Here is a 19,450-nt window from a genome sequence, read left to right on the forward strand (position 1 = left end):
ACCTAGTCTCCAAGAGCCTTACTACAACTACAACATGATTTCTGATCCTATATACCACCATTTAAGAAAACACATAATGGGAGACATAGAAGACACAAGCAGTAGTTATTGTACTGGATCATCTGTAGCAATAAAAAGGTTATTTTACAGCACAAAATAAAGCATGTGTTGGACCACTGAAAATGTAGATGTTGCTCTGTTATTTTCAAACAAAAATCATATTTAGTATGGATCCTTTGCAACAAACACACAGGGCAGGGAAGATGTGCTGATTGGTGTTCTATACAATTAATCCCACATGGGGAATTAACTTTCAAATACTAATGAAGTGCCTTTGTTGTCTCAGTATAAAATACTGAGCTCATCATTTAAACAATGTAACTCATTTACACTTATCCCACTCTCATAGAAAGTGTAGTGGGCTTATGGTATTTTTAAAGCAACAATCATACCAGGCACACAAATCCCATGTGAAATAACTTACAATAAAACAGAGTAATAAACGTATACTTCTATGCGACAGAAAGAATAAAGCAAAAAGATTTAAGTAGGTCTATCAGGTACAACCTGTGAGTCATTTCTTTTCTAATATACAGTACTGCTATCTTGCAGAAAGATAAGTCCTGCGCTCACTCCCATCACTACTGGGCGGCAGCAAGGACTACAATACACATCAGCCCTAATATACAATAAAAACCAAAGAAAAACAAGTTACCTGCATTCTCTCCTTAATCCCTATGTATTTTTAAAACCTCAATTTGTTTAAAAGTACCGCTATCTTATATATATATATACATATATACACATATATACATATACACACACATATATACATAAACACACATATACATGTACACATATTGGACACTCAGGACCTGAACTCACATTTCCCATACTGCTGACTCAGAGTGGGGACACTACTAACTTACCAAAGTGTGTCCCCAATATAGACAAACAATCACCCACAAGGAACACTTAAGACAAACAAAGGTGACCGGAAGAAAGAGAAGTTTGGGGTATACTTATAGATCTATAAACCGTGCTCCTCAGAACACCTATAGTCTTAATAAACCGGAGACCTCTTATGGTCTCAAAACCTGTATCTACCTGAGATACCCTGTATCTATCTTAGATACTAACCTGGGTTACCAAAACCCTATATATTTAGACCAAATGTCTAATAAACCGGAGACCTCTCATGGTCTCAATATAACTAAAGTCCTTACACCTTTCCTATCTACTGGATACAGGCTTACTGAACCAAAGACAATCAGCGTCAAATAAGACACAAAAAGGCTACTCACCGCAGACACCAAGCTGAAAGGGTTAATGTTGTAATGGACTCAACTCCCCTCGGTTCTCGATCCCTCGGTCACCAAAATCAACGTTGATGGAGAATCATTGTCAGTAAAAAGACACGGTCACCAACAAGATGCTTTGACAAGATTTCTCGCTCTATATTACTTTGAAGCTAGCATTTATACACAGTTTCTCAAGTAAGCCGTGAAATGTATTGTTTCTTTGTAGTTAATAGTACATACTTGTCTGACATTAAAAGATAAGCATTTGAATAAAGACGGGACAGGAACATCCGGAGGTCAAGCAAGGTCGCACATCCTCTAGAAGGAAGACCTTGGTACAAAATACATCTGCCAAAGTCAGCATAATTATTTCAAACATTATTTTAAAGCATACAAAGCAAAATGAGTTTAACTGTTTCATATCCTTTCAGTCAGCAATAATGATTATAAACCTTATCTAAGCATAAAATACATATGGACAAGAAAAGTTAACTATTTCATATTCCTACAGTATTCTATTCATAAGAATTAAAACATAATATTTATTAAAATACAGCAATCTATCAATTTAAGAAATCCTACAAAATAGAAATGCAAAAAGTGAAATCAAAGTAACTCAAATGAAGAGAATAAAAATGTGCAGTTACAATAAGTAGCAGGCGGCAAAAAATGTTCAAAAGCAAAATATTCCATCCGTACGTATCCATTGTAATAATCAATGGATAGTGTGGACTATTGCAGTGCTGTAGATTGGGAAGATATACTAAATAGTGACATAGTGGAAATGAGATTGTCACCTGAGGGTAGACAGATGGCTGTTTAGGTATCACATTGAGAAACCTCATTGGTATGCTAACTAGGTATGCTTGAAAAGAAAACAGGAAATGTCTCATTCAAAGCAGTTATAATATTTATTAATAAATAAACACAGGTTTGATGTGTGTCCTTTGTCATATAAGAATCTTCATCAGTTAAGAAGATCTTCTTTTGCTGAACGTCAAATTTCTTGCTATTCATTTATACTGTACAAATGCTTGTGACTTCTTAGATTAAAATTATTGTGATTGAGGATTCTGACGAGCTGCACTAGTAGATATATATATAAACAAATAAACAAACAAAAAGAGCACATTTAGCTGGTTTTAGAAATAAGAGTACTGCAATTTTGGGGCCATTCTAAATATTTTTGTATATTTGTGAAAATGTCTCAATCCGTTCCAGAATTAGCGATCAACCTCCAATTTATTCTTGTAATCCTCCAATGTGTTTATACACTCAGTGTTATCTTTATTAGATTTTACCTTTCTAATACTGGGTAGGACTCCCCTTTGTCTCACTATAGCCTGAATCTTTCCTGGCATGGATTCAACATGGTTTTGGAAACATTCCTTTGAGATTATGGACTGTAGCTGTTGCAGATTTGACAGAGGCACACTTATCCTGCAAATCTCCCTTTCCACAACACATCTAACAGGTGCTGTATTGAATGGAAATCTAGTGACTGGAGCTCACTGAAGTACACAAAACCCATTGCCCTGTTTGAAGAACCAGCTTGAGATGGTGTTTACTTTATGATATGAGAAATTATCCTGCTAAAAATTGTTATTAGAGGGGTATGCTGTGTACATAAAGGAACTTCCTTGATGCTTTCTTGCTATTAAAAGTCCTAATGACTGCCAAGAAATTACTCCTCACATCTTTAAAACACTAGTTTGAACTCAAGACTTAATGGATCCATGGATTCATGTTCTCCTGGCAGATTCTGATCCTACCATCAAATTATCGACGCAGAAATTGATTATTTGGCAGCATTCACAACGTTACGTCAATATTCTACTGGAAACAAGATAGGATATACCTAAACCTATGGAATGAAAGAAAATACGCTCATAGGGGATTAACGTAAATTCACAAATAACCCCTTATTAATATGTTACTCTCACAAAATTGAAGTGATTTTCAGGCTCATCAATTGAGTAGATTCTCACGAATTCCTCATAGTTGGAATGATGAATATTGCATGTAAAAGATAAAAAATGGCATGGTATAGCACTGTTGTAAAGTATAAATCAGCTGTTAATATTTGCACTTACAATATAAAAAGTATAAAAAGGCCCATCAGTACAATTCTGTTTGTCCCATCACTGTGGAGTGTGGTAATCCTCATGGAAATATCAAGCAGGAAAACAGATACAAAATAAAATACAAATACAAATAAATAGCTCAACTCTACGCGTTTCGTCTGTATTCTCAGACTTCCTCAGGAGTAATAAGGTGCTTCAAATCTTCTGGGGACTGAAGGTGGATTTTGGGCTGAATGTGGATTTTGATTTAATTAGCTTTTTATAATACTTCCTATATATTTTGTGGAATTTTTATTTTTTTTCATTATTATTTTATTATATTTTTCATTTTTTATTTATTATTTTTTATTAATTCATTTTTTCACTTTTATTTATTTATTTTTTTACTCCTTTTTTTTTTTTTACTATTTTTATCTCATTCATTTATTTTTTGATGGTCTAAGTGATTCAGAATCCTTCCCTTTATTCCCTCCCACACTCTCTCTTGTCACTCCCTTTTGCCAACCCCTGTCTATACCTTTAAGATCTCATTAATTAATAATGTATGAAATTGATAATGTATTAAACTGTTAGTGTGGAATTAATATATATATTTGGGTCATCCTAAAGATAATAGGAAGGATGTAAACATATATTTCATATTGTATATTTCATGTTTTAATTAATTTTCGTCGATTGTATGTTAGAAAATGGTACAGCAGAAGTGCTGTTTAGAGCATATAAGGAATAAGCTACTAACACAATGTGACTTTATTTTATTTGTTTTATATAATGGGGACTGCTTAATCCTTGTGGGGTCCGTAAGAGAATGAAGTGGAATGCATACGCGTTCCAGCGAAACACATGATTTCCGCACGGCTGACAAGAATGCAGACATTTCCGGGCCAATGGAACGCACGTGCGTTCCACAGACGTTTTCCGGAACTCCATATAAGGAAGGTGAAAACGGACATTTGAAGCACAGCTGATCGGAATCAGCTGATTGAGAGAAATAGATTAAAAAAACGTCGGGAAGCCCTATAAAAGGAAGGTGAAGTCCCCAGAAGATTTGAAGCACCTTATTACTCCTGAGGAAGTCTGAGAAAACAGACGAAATGCGTAGAGTTGAGCTATTTATTTGTATTTGTATTTTATTTTGTATCTGTTTTCCTGCTTGATATTTCCACGAGGATTACCACACTCCACAGCGATGGGACAAAGAGAATTGTACTGATGGGCCTTTTTATACCTTTTATATTGTAAGTGCAAATATTAAAAGCTGATTTATACTTTACAACAGTGCTATACTATGCCATTTTTTTATCTTTTACATGCAATATTCATCATTCCAACTATGAGGAATTCATGAGAATCTACTCAATTGATGAACCTGAAAATCACTTCAATTTTGTGAGTGTAACATATTAATAAGGGGTTATTTGTGAATTTACGTTAATCCCCTATGAGCGTATTTTCTTTCATTCCATAGGTTTAGGTATATCCTATCTTGTTTCCATGTGTATTGAGGATTGAGAGGAATCCTTTTGTTATACATATACCTGATTAAAAAGGAAGTAACTATCCTTTTATTTGTTATACACTGCACCTGGGTGGTCTAAATCTGTATTTTTGTGTCAATATTCTACTGTATGATTTTGGTGTGTGCCAACGTTAGCCTTGATTTTCTATTCTTGATGATGAGAGGGGAAACTGGTGTTGTCTTCTGCTGCTGTAGTCTCTCAACGTTATAGTCTGGTGTGTTCTGCATTTACTGGTGCTCTTCTACACAGTACTGATGTAATGTGTAATTATTTCAGTTACTGGCACCTGTCAGCTGGAAAACATCTGGACATTTTCCACTGACTCCTCATTTTACAAAGTAGTTTCAACCCATCAACCCACAGAAGTGCCACTCACTGGATATTTTTATTTATTTATTTGCTCCATTCTCTGTAAACTCTAGTGTCTTGTGTGTATGAAAAGCCAAAGAAATGATCACTTTCTGGCACAAACAATCATTCCATGGATAAAGTCACTTAGATCACATTTCTGATGTTTGGTTTAAACAACAACTTTATTGATTATGTCTTCATGCTTCTGCGCATTGTGTTGCTCCCACATGATAAGTGATAGATATTTGCACAGGTATATCTAATACAGTATCCACTATACAGTATATATATTTATAAGCCTGCAACAATGCCAATGTATCACATTTTGTCAGGCCCTATTCTGGCAACCTAATGCCTGCTCTTTCCACTTACTTTCAGTCCCCTTATTTTTGCCTAAATCAGGCGTTTAAAAAAAAACAACAAAAAAACCCAACTGTTACATTGAATGTTGAACCTAGTGTTTAGTGAGTAAATGAGTGCGCTTGATTGGAGTACATTGTCATTCTGGCATGCATTTGCAATGTATTAGCACATATTGTATTGAAATCCACTATATTTTTGCCTGGTGTTTGGTGTTTTGCTTTTTAAAAATTTAATTTTTCGAGCTATGAAGTTGGTGTGTTTTTCATAACTGAGTGCGCTGGATCTTGTATGTTGTATAAATTGTCCCCAGCGCTGCCTTATAATGTATACATGTTTAGGTGAGTTTAGACTACCTCTTGTGTGTGTATATATATATATATATATATATATATATAAATATAATACTGACAGCCTTGCACTCCTACTTACTATTATCTTTTCACCCAATGCATGATAGCACAATGTTGTATACAGCCGAAGGAGTGGGTATCAGCACTCCAGGGATTTCCAAATTTTATTTTATTGAAAGTGTGTCAACATAGGTCAACATTTCAGTTTAACATCTGAACTTTCTTCAGCACAAACACAGGTGCACAAGAAAGTTCAGATGTTGAACGGAAACGTTGACCTATGTTGACACACTTCCAACAAAAGAAAATTTGAAAATCCCTGGAGTGCTGATACCCCTTCCTTTGGCTGCGTATATATATATACATACACACACACACATTTGTATATCTATTTTACGTTTTGACTAGCGAAGATTATAAACCATTAAACTGGCTGCTTCATAATGCTCTGGAAATAAAGTTGCAAGACAGTGTAAATTTTTATTATAATGCTCACATTTTAGAGAGAGCCTGCTCTCTTTTAAATGAGTTTTCCACCTGTCAGAACACATTGTAATGCTTAGCTGTCAGGAGGAAGTCTGGTTGATCTCCATGGTAACAGGAATTGCTGCAAATGAGATATAGGGCCTTCTTCATTTTAAGATACTGTATTAGGTAAACTAGCCATTTGTGTTATATAATGGACACGTGAGATACAGCTCTACGTTGACATTACAGTCTTCTTTTGTTTTGCCAACTCCTTTTTTGTTTTACTCTTGTATCCATGTTTTTGATTACCTTATCTGTGTTTGATATATCATTAAAATTAAACAGATTCAGTTGCATCCAGGTTTTGTACTTTAGTATATTTACTGAGCAATAACTATATTTTATAATTTTTCTTTTTCCAAAGAGTTTAATTTTGAATTAAAATGAATTGTTAATTAACATTTTTTTTTCCGCCCATGCCTCTCTTTGCAAATTTAGGATAATTTTTCTATTCAGACTTTGTTTACCATCTTCATAGGCATTCTGAAGTAATCTGGACAATTTCTTTCATCAAGTGGTAAACTATGATAATTAGAAATATGACCTCACAAGAAAATGTCAATAAAGGTCTTAACAGAAAGGTGAACATGGCAATATAACATGTTCACTTTTATATAACATGTTCACTTTAAGTCGGTATGATATTTCTCTCTAATGTAGATGTATGTTATTCTATGAAGACTAACCAAAAAACCTGAATGTAAAAATCATAGAGGTATTTATGAAAAACAATTACGAGGTCGAGTTATAAAAGAAAAGCAAAGATCGGGAACAATTCATTGGTTTCCACAATGACTGTACCACTTTGAGCAAAGTTCTTAGTAGATCAATGTTTATAACAATTTTCTTCCTTCTTTCCTGAAGAAATCAACAGAAACAATCGGCTTGTTTCTATGGAGATTGCACAACTTTAAAAGTTATTTGTAGCTAACTCTCATGCTTAAAACCATCCGCTCCTCTTCCTGGACTAAACTCCCTTAACTTGTGTTAAATTGGAGCAGCAGTCATCGGAAGAAATTCATTGGTTTCCATGGTTAATGCACCACTATTAGCAATATTAGTTCTTGGTTCATCTTGTAATGTGTTTTAGCTCTCATCATTCAAAGATTTACAACTCTGATGTAAACAGACCCACACAATTTTCTATTGAGATTTATTTAGCTCATGTCAGATGAGAAAGAATATAATTCAATTAAATTATCTTAGCACAAGACTGACCTTTGAAAAAGATATGAAGAATTGCTGAAAGTATATATTTCTCATTTGTTTGTGTAGACATTAAACCAGATTAATAGGCTGAATAAGAGCTTGTAGCAGAGCACTAGTTAGATAATACAGTCCTTATGGTGATCTATATTTTAAACATTTGTCTTTAATAGATATTTCAATGACTAGATAGTGATAGTTTACATCTCTTAAGCACTTTGCAAATATTGCCTATAACATAAAGACATTAAGTCAAACTGTATAAATGTCCTTTGCTTTATTAAACATTATATGCTGTGGAGAAATGCAACGCACACAGTTTTCTTATTTCAGCACTCTGGTCAGCAGCCATTGTCTAGTACAATTTAAAGTTTTATACTCTTTGTTATACTTTGATAAGAATGTGTTATGACACAAATAGAATGGTAGCAGTATCATGGAATGAGGTATTAATATATATTAACATAATTTATATTATGTAGTAAAAATATTAATTATGAGAAGAAGTAGAACACATATTCCCTAGGAGAAGATGTTTATGAAGTTACAAATTTTCACGTTTATGCTAGGTAGGTTTAGGTTTCTGTCCTTGTTTAGCAGCTGTGATGCCAAAATAATTCACAGAATTCAACCAAAACATGTACTTTTTAATGTAGCTTCTTCTAAAGGAGTAAAGTAAGAGTGATGTATTCATTGATGTGACAAAGATGCACTGATTACAGAAGATAGGCATAACGTAATGAAGAACAGACACAATAAATAAAAACAGATGGTTGTGGTTTTTGAGGTGGGGAGGAAGATGTCCACACATGAGAACCAAAGGCTTGGTACTGGATGGGCAAGATTCAGCAGATTACATTATAAGAAAATGAACGCAGAGAAGCAATTGTTTTAAGTTACAAACAACGTCAGACACACAAGAACACAGGGGAGATGCTTGGAAATAGGGGCCTCAAATAGGGGTGAATACCAGAGATCTCCAGGCACAAACACAGGGGAGATGCTTGGAAATAGGGGCCTCAAATTGGTGTGGATAACAGTGATCTACAGGCACAAACAAGCTTGGGATTGAGCCCTCGTTTTATCTGAGATACAGTACTCCTATATCTTTAATAACACCCTTAACATTCAGACGTGGTAAGTTTACATTCAAAGCCTTGATAAAGTCACACAGATTTAATACATTCCTTTATTGACACTAAGTGCTGATGAGCTCTTGTGTACATTATGGACCCATGTTGGCTATGGCAAATAGAATGGTGATTACTGGTATCTTACTGTTTTGCTGCATCTTCCAGTATCCTATTCTGATGACAACAAATTTGGGATTATTGTCACTCATGTCTGAAAAAGTTTGCCAGATCAGATGAGGTGACTACCAAGTTTGTGTACACAGTGCACTTGGATAATCAGTTCATCATAAAATCATAACACTCTAGTTAGTGGTTGTATCCTAGGTATATGACATTTAGACATATACACATACACACATGCACATCTTACATACACACACACACATCTCCATTGTGATGCAGTGTGATGGCCACATTACAAGTATACATTATCAGTGTGTTCACTGCACATATTGCAAAGACACATTCTCAGCTGGCATGCTACATTCTCAGTAAAATGGGATGTTATGAAGATGTAGCTTGGTGCTCAAGCTAAACACATGCTTAACTTGGAGCTTCTGTCTAGAGTTTTTGTAAAGTGACTGAATGAGGTTAAATACTGCTGTTGTTTTTAATTTATTTCATTTTTATGTTCAGTTTTTATTTAGACCAGTGCAAAGAAGAGCAGGATATATAGAAACATAGAAACATAGAATGTGACGGCAGATAAGAACCCTTCTGGCCCATCTAGTCTGCCCAGTTTTCTAAATACTTTCATTAGTCCCTGGCCTTATCTTATAGTTAGGATAGCCTTATGCCTATCCCACGCATGCTTAAACTCCTTTACTGTGTTAACCTCTGCCACTTCAGCTGGAAGGCTATTCCATGCATCCACTACCCTCTCAGTAAAGTAATACTTCCTGATATTATTTTTAAACCTTTGTCCCTCTAATTTAAGACTATGTCCTCTTGTTGTGGTAGTTTTTCTTATTTTATATATAGTCTCCTCCTTTACTGTGTTGATTCCCTTTATGTATTTAAATGTTTCTATCATATGCCCCCAGTCTCGTCTTTCCTCCAAGCTATACATGTTAAGATCCTTTAACCTTTCCTGGTAAGTTTTATCCTGCAATCCATGAACCAGTTTAGTAGCCCTTCTTTGAACTCTCTCTAAGGTATCAATATCCTTCTGAAGATAGGGTCTCCAGTACTGTGTACAGTAGTCCAAGTGAGGTCTCACCAGTGTTCTGTACAATGGCATGAGCACTTCCCTCTTTCTACTGCTAATACCTCTCCCTATACAACCAAGCATTCTGCTAGCATTTCCTGCTGCTCTATTACATTGTCTGCCTACCTTTAAGTCATCAGAAATAATCACCCCTAAATCCCTTTCCTCAGATGTTGAGGTTAGGACTCTATGAAATATTCTGTACTCTGCCCTTGGGTTTTTACGTCCAAGATGCATTATCTTGCACTTATCCACATTAAATGTCAGTTGCCACAACTCTGACCATTTTTCTAGTTTACCTAAATCATTAGCCATTTGGCTTATCCCTCCTGGAACATCAACCCTGTTACATATCTTAGTATCATCTGCAAAAAGACACACCTTACCATCAAAACCTTCTGCAATATCACTAATAAAAATATTAAAGAGAATGGGTCCAAGTACAGATCCCTGAGGTACCCCACTGGTGACAAGCCCAAGCTTCGAATATACTCCATTGACTACAACCCTCTGTTGCCTGTCACTCAGCCACTGCCTTACCCATTCAACAATATTGGAATCCAAACTCAAAGATTGTAGTTTATTGATAAGCCTTCTATGTGAAACAGTGTCAAAAGCCTTACTGAAATCTAGGTAAGCAATGTCTACTGCACCACCCTGATCTATAATTTTAGTTACCCAATCAAAAAAAATCAATAAGATTAGTTTGGCATGATCTCCCTGAAGTAAACCCATGTTGTCTCTGATCTTGAAATCCATGTGTTTTTAGATGTTCAACAATCCTATCCTTTAACATGGTTTCCATCACTTTCCCCACTACTGAAGTAAGGCTTACTGGCCTATAGTTGCCCAACTCCTCCCTATTACCTTTCTTGGGAATGGGCACAACATTCGCTAACTTCCAATCTTCTGGGACTACTCCTGTTATCAATGATTGGTTAAATAAATCTGTTAATGGTTTTGCTAGTACACCACTAAGCTCTTTTAATAGCTTTGGGTGTATTCCATCTGGTCCCATGACTTATTTGTCTTTACTTTTGACAGTTGAAATAGAACCTCTTCCTCTGTAAACTCACGTGTAATAAATGACTCATTTATCCTTTTTCTTAACTGAGGTCCCTTTCCTTCATTTTCATCTGTAAATACCGAACAAAAATATTAATTGAGGCAGTCAGCTAGACCTTTATCCTCATCTACATACCTTCCTTCTTTTGTTTTTAATCTAACTAATTATTGTTTTACTTTTCTTTTCTCATTTAGGTATCTAAAAAAAGTTTTGTCCCCCTTTTTTACTGACTGTGCTATTTTCTCTTCTGTGTGTGATTTGGAAGCTCTTCTAACTTGCTTAGCCTCTTTCTGCCTAATCTTATAGGTCATTCTGTCTTCCTCACTCTGGGTTTTTTTTATAATTACTAAATGCTAACTTTTTGTTTTTTACTATTTTGGCCACATCTGCGGAGTACCACAGTGGTTTCTTGAATTTTTTGCTTTTACTGACAAGCCTAATGCAATTTTCTGTTGCCTTCAGTAGTGCAACTTTTAAATAATCCCATTTCTTTTGGACTCCATTTAAATTGCTCCAGTCTGATAATGACTCCTTTACACATATTCCTCCTTTACACTAATTTTAGAAAAGTCTGTTTTTCTAAAGTCTAAAACTTTTGTTTTTGTGTGGTGTGACTCAGTCACTGTTCTTATATTAAACCACACTGACTGATGATCACTGGATCCTAAACTTTCACCTACAGTAATATCTGATACCAAATCTCCATTTGTTAACACTAAATCTAGTATGGCCTCTTTACGAGTTGGCTCCTCAACGACTTGTTTTAGAGACAATCCCAGTAGGGAGTTTAGAATATGTGTGCTCCTGGCACAAGTAGCTATTTTTGTTTTCCAATTCACATCAGGAAGATTAAAGTCACCCATGATGATAACTTCCCCCTTCATTGTCATTTTAGCTATTTCCTCAACTAGTAGATTATCTAACTCTTCAATTTGTCCTGGGGGCCTATAAATCACACCTACACGAGTTACTGTGTGATCACCAAATTCTAACGTAACCCAAACAGACTCTATGTTCGCCTCACTAACCTTTATTAGGCTAGATTTTATGCTATCCTTTACATACAGGGCCACCCCTCCCCCTTTCTTGCCTTCCCTGTCTTTTCTATATAAAGAGTGCCCTGGTATTGCTATGTCCCAGTCATTTGTTGTTCTACTGCAATAGGTTCAGTAATATAATAAGTGGACACAATTGAAATTACAGAAAAGTTAAGTATAAGAATTATTGTGAGGAAGGTTCCTCACATTACTTAGTAGTTTAGATTTGCTACTTCCTCTTTAGTAATTTAGGCTTTCTCATGTGCTTTGAAACATTTTGATTAGTGTTTTCCTGATTTAATTTTGTTTTGTTTTGTTTTTTATTTTTTTTATTTTCAAATTCTGAAAACTCAATAAAAATTGCCTAGATACCACATTGAAAACGGAATCACAAAGTTTAGTCTATAATGGCTGATTTGGAAAAAAAAAAAGTATCCGACTCAATTATAATGACTTCTTAACTATTTTCCATTTACATTTTTTTTTTTATATTCACTGTTGTTTAGTGAATTAACTTTAAAGAGATAAACATTGCACACATGCAAATACACAAATTCTCAGCACACAGAGATAAACTGTGCACACTCACAGATTCACACCTTCTCAGTAAACACAAGGATATACACCTAGCACCTAGCACACACTAATAAACGCAATCTCGACATGCACACTGATATAAACACTGCACACATACAGATATAATTCTCAGCACTCACAGAGATAAACTTCCTACAAACAAGATATGTATTATCATAACACCGACAAATACACTAGTGCAGAAAATTGTCATAAAATGTTTTCATTTTTTAGTTCCTTGATCTCCGATTGGAATTGTTGTTTGATGCAACCCAGTGTAGTTATTATGGTGAAACAAGGCTATAGGCACCATTCCACATTGTTATTGCCATACACAGGGCCGCCATCAGAGGGTGACAACCATGACGGTTGTCACGGGCCCGGGGACCCTGGGGGGCCCGGACTGCTCTGGCAGTCCTGGGCCCCACTTTCCCTCTGTCAGGATCGGGACAGGGATCCAACACGCAGAGTACAAACAGTAGCCAGATACGTATACCGGACCTTAGAATGGTCGGACTAACGTAAGTAGTACCGTATAGAATGGTCAAAGACAAGCCGAGGTCGAGGGTAACAGAAGACAGGTAAGCGAGAGACAAGCCGAATCAAGGGTAACAGAGATAAGCAGAGTAAGGTAAACAAGCCGGGTCAAAACCAAAAGGGATAATAGAATACACAAGCACTGAGTGACTAGAACAAGCTAGAACCACGACAGGGCAATGAGCTAATGAAGGAAGCTCTGTTAAGTACCCTGTTCAGAGCAGTAACCACACCTTCGAGACGTCCTGATTGGTCCTGCAGCAATTGACTGACAGGTCGATCCAGGGGAGTGTCCTGATGATGACTTCCTGCCTAGATGGTGTAAAAGGCAGTCACTCCCTCGCGGCCGGCCTTGCATGACCGGATAGACCGCGGGGAAGGGAGTCATCAGACCGTCTGAATGGTGGAACAGCTAAGTCTCTACCTCTTTTGGAGGTAGAGACCACAGGTACCCTGACAGTACCCCCCCTCTCAGATACGCCCACCGGGCGGAATGAACCGGGACGAGATGGGAAGCGAGAGTGATACGCCCTGCGGAGACGGGGAGCATGAACATCCTCCTGAGGTACCCAACTCCTCTCCTCAGGACCATATCCCTTCCAATCAACCAGATATTGTACTCTCCCCCGGGAGATTCGAGAATCAATAATAGAGTTGACCTCATACTCCTCCTGACCCTCCACCTGAACGGAGCGAGGAGGGGCTATTGTGGAGGAAAATCTGTTACATATGAGTGGTTTCAGCAATGAAACGTGAAACGAGTTCGGAATGCGTAAGGTATTAGGAAGAGCTAAACGATACGCAACCGGATTGATACGGGTCAGCACCCTGTAGGGTCCAATATACCGAGGAGCGAACTTCATGGAGGGCACTTTTAAACGGATGTTCCTCGTGCTCAGCCATACCCTATCACCTGGAACAAAGACCGGAGCCGCCCTTCTACGTTTATCAGCGTGTTTCTTGACCAACATAGAGTTGTGCACAAGGATTTGTCGAGTTTGATCCCACAACTTCCTCAAATTGGCAACATGAACATCAACCGACGGCACCCCCTGGGAAGGAGAATCCGAAGGAAGAATAGACGGATGAAAACCATAATTCATGAAGAAGGGGCTTGAATGAGTAGAATCGCAAACGAGATTGTTGTGTGCATACTCCGCCCAAGGAATCAAACCGACCCAATCATCCTGGTGTTCAGAAACAAAGCATCGTAAATTTTGTTCAATTTTCTGGTTGGTACGTTCAGCAGCTCCGTTAGACTGAGGATGATAGGCAGAAGAAAAGTTTAATTTAATACCAAGTTGAGAGCAGAAGGACCTCCAAAAGCGGGAAACAAATTGTGAGCCTCTGTCCGATACAATTTGAGAGGGTATCCCATATAGGCGAAAAATCTCCTTGGCGAATATCTCTGCCAATTCGGGAGAAGACGGAAGTTTAGGCAGGGGAATGAAGTGTGCCATCCTAGTAAACCTGTCAACCACGGTGAGGATAACAGTCTGTCTTTTAGAGATAGGTAGATCGACAATAAAGTCCATGGCCAAACAGGACCATGGTTTCTCTGGAACCTCCAAGGGTTGCAGGAGTCCACATGGAAGCGTATGGGGTTGTTTGGTTTTAGTACAAACTTCACATGCAGCGATGAACTCCTCAACATCCCTCCGTAAAGTAGACCACCAGAAGTCCTTAGAGATCAAGGCGTAAGTTTTGCGAATACCAGGATGTCCCGCCATCTTGCTATTATGTAAACACTGTAAAAGTTCCAGTTGAAAAGCAGGAGGAACGAAATAACGACCCGCAGGGGTCTGTTTAGGTGCGAGATGTTGCAACTTAATGATCTCGGCCAGTAATGGAGAATGAATCCTGAGATTCGTATTAGCAATGATATTGCACTTCGGAACTATAGAAGAAAGAACTGGTTCAGGTACAGTAGAAGGTTCATATTGGCGAGATAATGCATCGGCTTTAGAGTTTTTAGAACCAGGTCTGTAAGTCAGTACATAATTGAAGTGAGTCAGGAATAAGGACCAACGAGCTTGTCTAGAGGATAAGCGCTTAGCCTCCCCAATATATGACAAGTTTTTGTGGTCTGTCAAAATCGTAATAGGGTGTAGGGTCCCCTCCAACAAATGTCTCCACTCCTTTAAGGCTTTAATGACTGCTAACAGTTCCCTGTCTCCGATGTCATATCTGCTCTCAGCCCCAGAAAGTTTCCTGGAAAAAAAACCACACGGGTGTAATGGTTTATCTACCGCTAATCTTTGTGACAGAACCGCACCTACTCCTGTCTCAGAGGCATCGACCTCGAGTAGAAACGGCAAAGTCGTATCAGGATGGACTAATATTGGAGCAGAAGCAAAAAGTTCTTTGAGCCTCTTGAAAGCAGCGAGAGCTTCAGGAGACCACGTCTTAGTTTCTGCCCCCTGTTTGGTCATATTGGTAATGGGCGCAATAATAGACGAGTAGCCCTTAATGAAGCGCCTATAATAATTGGAGAAACCAATAAACCTCTGAATAGCCTTAAGTCCCTTAGGTAATGGCCAATCTAAAATAGACTGGAGTTTGTCAGGGTCCATCTTAAAACCTTCCCCAGAAATCACGTAACCAAGAAAATCTATCTGAGACTGATCAAAGCTGCATTTTTCCAATTTACAGTATAGACCATGTTGCAGAAGTTTCTGTAATACCGCTCTGACCTGTCTATGGTGAGTTTCAATCTCCCTAGAGTGTATCAGTATGTCGTCTAGGTAGACAATGACACAATCATGTTGAAACTCCCTAAGTACCTCATTAATCAGATCCTGAAATACTGCAGGAGCATTGCAAAGTCCAAACGGCATAACTGTGTATTCATAGTGACCGTACCGAGTATTGAACGCCGTCATCCACTCGTGTCCCTGCTGGACTCTCACCAAATTATATGCCCCTCTGAGATCTAACTTGGTGAAGATTTTGGAGCCCTTAAGACGATCAAATAACTTGGTAATAAGTGGAATAGGATAGGCATTTCTGACAGTTATTTTATTCAAGCCTCGGTAATCGATACAAGGTCTCAGCGTGCCATCCTTTTTCTTAACGAAAAAGAACCCAGCCCCGGCCGGGGAAGAAGACCTCCTAATGAATCCCTTTTCTAAGTTCTCCCGAATATACTCCTCTAGAACCAAGTTTTCCTGAACAGACAAATGATATACATGGCCCCTCGGAGGCATAGTCCCAGGTAGGAGCTTAATTTTACAATCAAATGGCCTGTGTGGCGGCAAAGAATCGGCATTCTTCTTGTCAAATACTGCCTTTAAGTCTAGGTAAAGGTCTGGTATCTGTCTTTCTGTGGACTGAATAGGAGTCTCAGGTATGTTAACATTAGCTAATGGAGAAACCTTGCATAAACACCTATCCTGGCAACCCTGGCCCCACGAGAGTATCTCCCCTAACTCCCAATCGATAATAGGGTTATGTTTCTTCAACCATGGGTACCCCAGAACTATGGGAACGGAAGGGGATGAAATGAGCAAAAGAGATAAATTCTCCACGTGTAGGATACCAACATTTAAACTAATGGGTATGGTTTCACGAAAGATAACAGGGTCTAGTAGTGGTCTACCATCTATGGCCTCAACGGCCAAGGGTGTCTCCCTTAGCTGGGATGGGAAATTGTTCTTAATAGCAAAGGCTTGGTCGATAAAATTCTCAGCAGCACCGGAATCTATCAATGCCATAGCCCTTACTACTTCCTTCTCCCAAGTTAAGGAAACTGGTAGCAGAAGCCTGTGATCTTTATAATTAGGAGTAGAGGACAAAATAGAAACACCCAAGGCTTGTCCTCTAGAGAGACTTAGGTGCGAGCGTTTCCCGGACGGTTAGGACAGTTCGAGAGTAAATGACCCTTGGCTCCACAATACATACACAAACCCTCTCTTCTCCTGTACTGTCTTTCCTCCTCAGAGAGGCGGGTATAACCTATCTGCATAGGTTCAGGAAGCAAAGATACCATGGAGTCAGGACTTGGAAAAGCGGGGGCTAACCTAAAAGAAGGTCTCCGGTTCCTCTCTCGAGTGTTCTGTCTCTCTCTTAAACGTTCATCTATACGAGAGATGAACGAAATTAAATCTTCTAAATTCTCAGGGAGTTCTCTGGTAGCAACCTCATCAAGGATTACTTCAGATAGGCCATTCAAAAATACATCCATATACGCCTGCTCATTCCACTTGACTTCTGACGCCAGAGACCTGAACTCTAGTGCATAATCCACCAGTGTTCGGTTCTCCTGTCTCAGGCGCAACAGTAATCTGGCTGCATTAACCTTTCTACCTGGAGGATCAAATGTTCTTCTAAAAGCAGCTACAAATGCGTTATAGTTATACACTAATGGGTTATCGTTCTCCCATAGTGGGTTGGCCCATCTCAGAGCTTTCTCAATAAGTAGGGTGATAATAAATCCTACCTTTGCCCTATCTGTAGGATAAGAGCGGGGTTGCAATTCAAAGTGGATACTAATTTGGTTTAAAAAACCACGACACTTCTCAGGAGCCCCACCATAGCGTACTGGGGGGGTAATGCGAGAAGAAGCACCCACTGTGGCTACCTCTAGACCTAAACTGACAGGAGAAACAGGGGTATTACGTATCTCCTCTGGTGGATTATTGGCATGAGATAATAGAGCCTGTAGCGCAAGCGCCATCTGATCCATTCTGTGATCCATGGCTTCAAACCTAGGATCAGGAGAAGCCAGCTGACTGTTTGTACTTGCAGGATCCATTGGCCATGTCGTAATGTCAGGATCGGGACAGGGATCCAACACGCAGAGTACAAACAGTAGCCAGATACGTATACCGGACCTTAGAATGGCCGGACTAACGTAAGTAGTACCGTATAGAATGGTCAAAGACAAGCCGAGGTCGAGGGTAACAGAAGACAGGTAAGCGAGAGACAAGCCGAATCAAGGGTAACAGAGATAAGCAGAGTAAGGTAAACAAGCCGGGTCAAAACCAAAAGGGATAATAGAATACACAAGCACTGAGTGACTAGAACAAGCTAGAACCACGACAGGGCAATGAGCTAATGAAGGAAGCTCTGTTAAGTACCCTGTTCAGAGCAGTAACCACACCTTCGAGACGTCCTGATTGGTCCTGCAGCAATTGACTGACAGGTCGATCCGGGGGAGTGTCCTGATGATGACTTCCTGCCTAGATGGTGTAAAAGGCAGTCACTCCCTCGCGGCCGGCCTTGCATGACTGGATAGACCGCGGGGAAGGGAGTCATCAGACCATCTGAATGGTGGAACAGCTAAGTCTCTACCTCTTTTGGAGGTAGAGACCACAGGTACCCTGACACCCTCTCTGCACACATAGATAGCGAATATTGCTATGTGTGCAGCCTTGGGCCCCCGGCTCCCTGTTACCGCAGAGGGGGCCCAGGCAGCACACAGCTTCTCCTCTTCTCCTCTCTGCTAATAACTCTTGCGAGACCCAGTTGCCATGGCAACGCTCCGCGGGTCTCACGAGAGAAGAGGAGAAGCTGCGTGCTGCCTGGGCCCCCTCTGCGGTAACAGGGAGCCGGGGCCCCCTCACCGGACCACAAGGGATCATGGAATCTCCCCCCCACCCTGGACAAAGGTAAGCAGGGAGGGGGGAGAAACCATTTAATTAAATACATTTTTTATTTTTTTAAATGTATGTGAAAATGAAACACACACTCTGCATTCACTGCACAAACAGTATCTAATACACACAAACACTACATCCATTACACACATTCTAATTCACTTCCACTATACACACCACATTCAGTCCTGCATCATTGTCAGCGGACTAGGTAGGGTGTAGGCGGGCCCGGGAGGGAGGGGGTGGGGGGGGCCAGACCTTGTGCTTTGTCAGGGGCCCCAACATTTCTGATGGCAGCCCTGGCCATACAGATGAACCAGAGTTAGACAAAAAAAACAAAGATGTCCTTGTATCAATAGCCTATCCCCATCCAGCCACATGTAATACTGATTTTACACTTCAACATTCAACTTGGCTGCAGTGATCGGCTGATAGTGCTGGGCTTACCCACTCCCAGTGCTCTCAAACAATCATTGCTGTGTAGGCTTGTCAAGATTGATGATGGTAGTGCAGATGAGTAAATTCTGCTTTTTGTTATAGTGGCTAGAGAGGGAGGTGGGCTATTGTTCTTGCTGTTATCCAGGGTTTTCAGTA

This window comes from Pelobates fuscus, chromosome 9 (genome assembly GCF_036172605.1).
Source record: "Pelobates fuscus isolate aPelFus1 chromosome 9, aPelFus1.pri, whole genome shotgun sequence".
Classification (NCBI taxonomy): domain Eukaryota; kingdom Metazoa; phylum Chordata; class Amphibia; order Anura; family Pelobatidae; genus Pelobates; species Pelobates fuscus.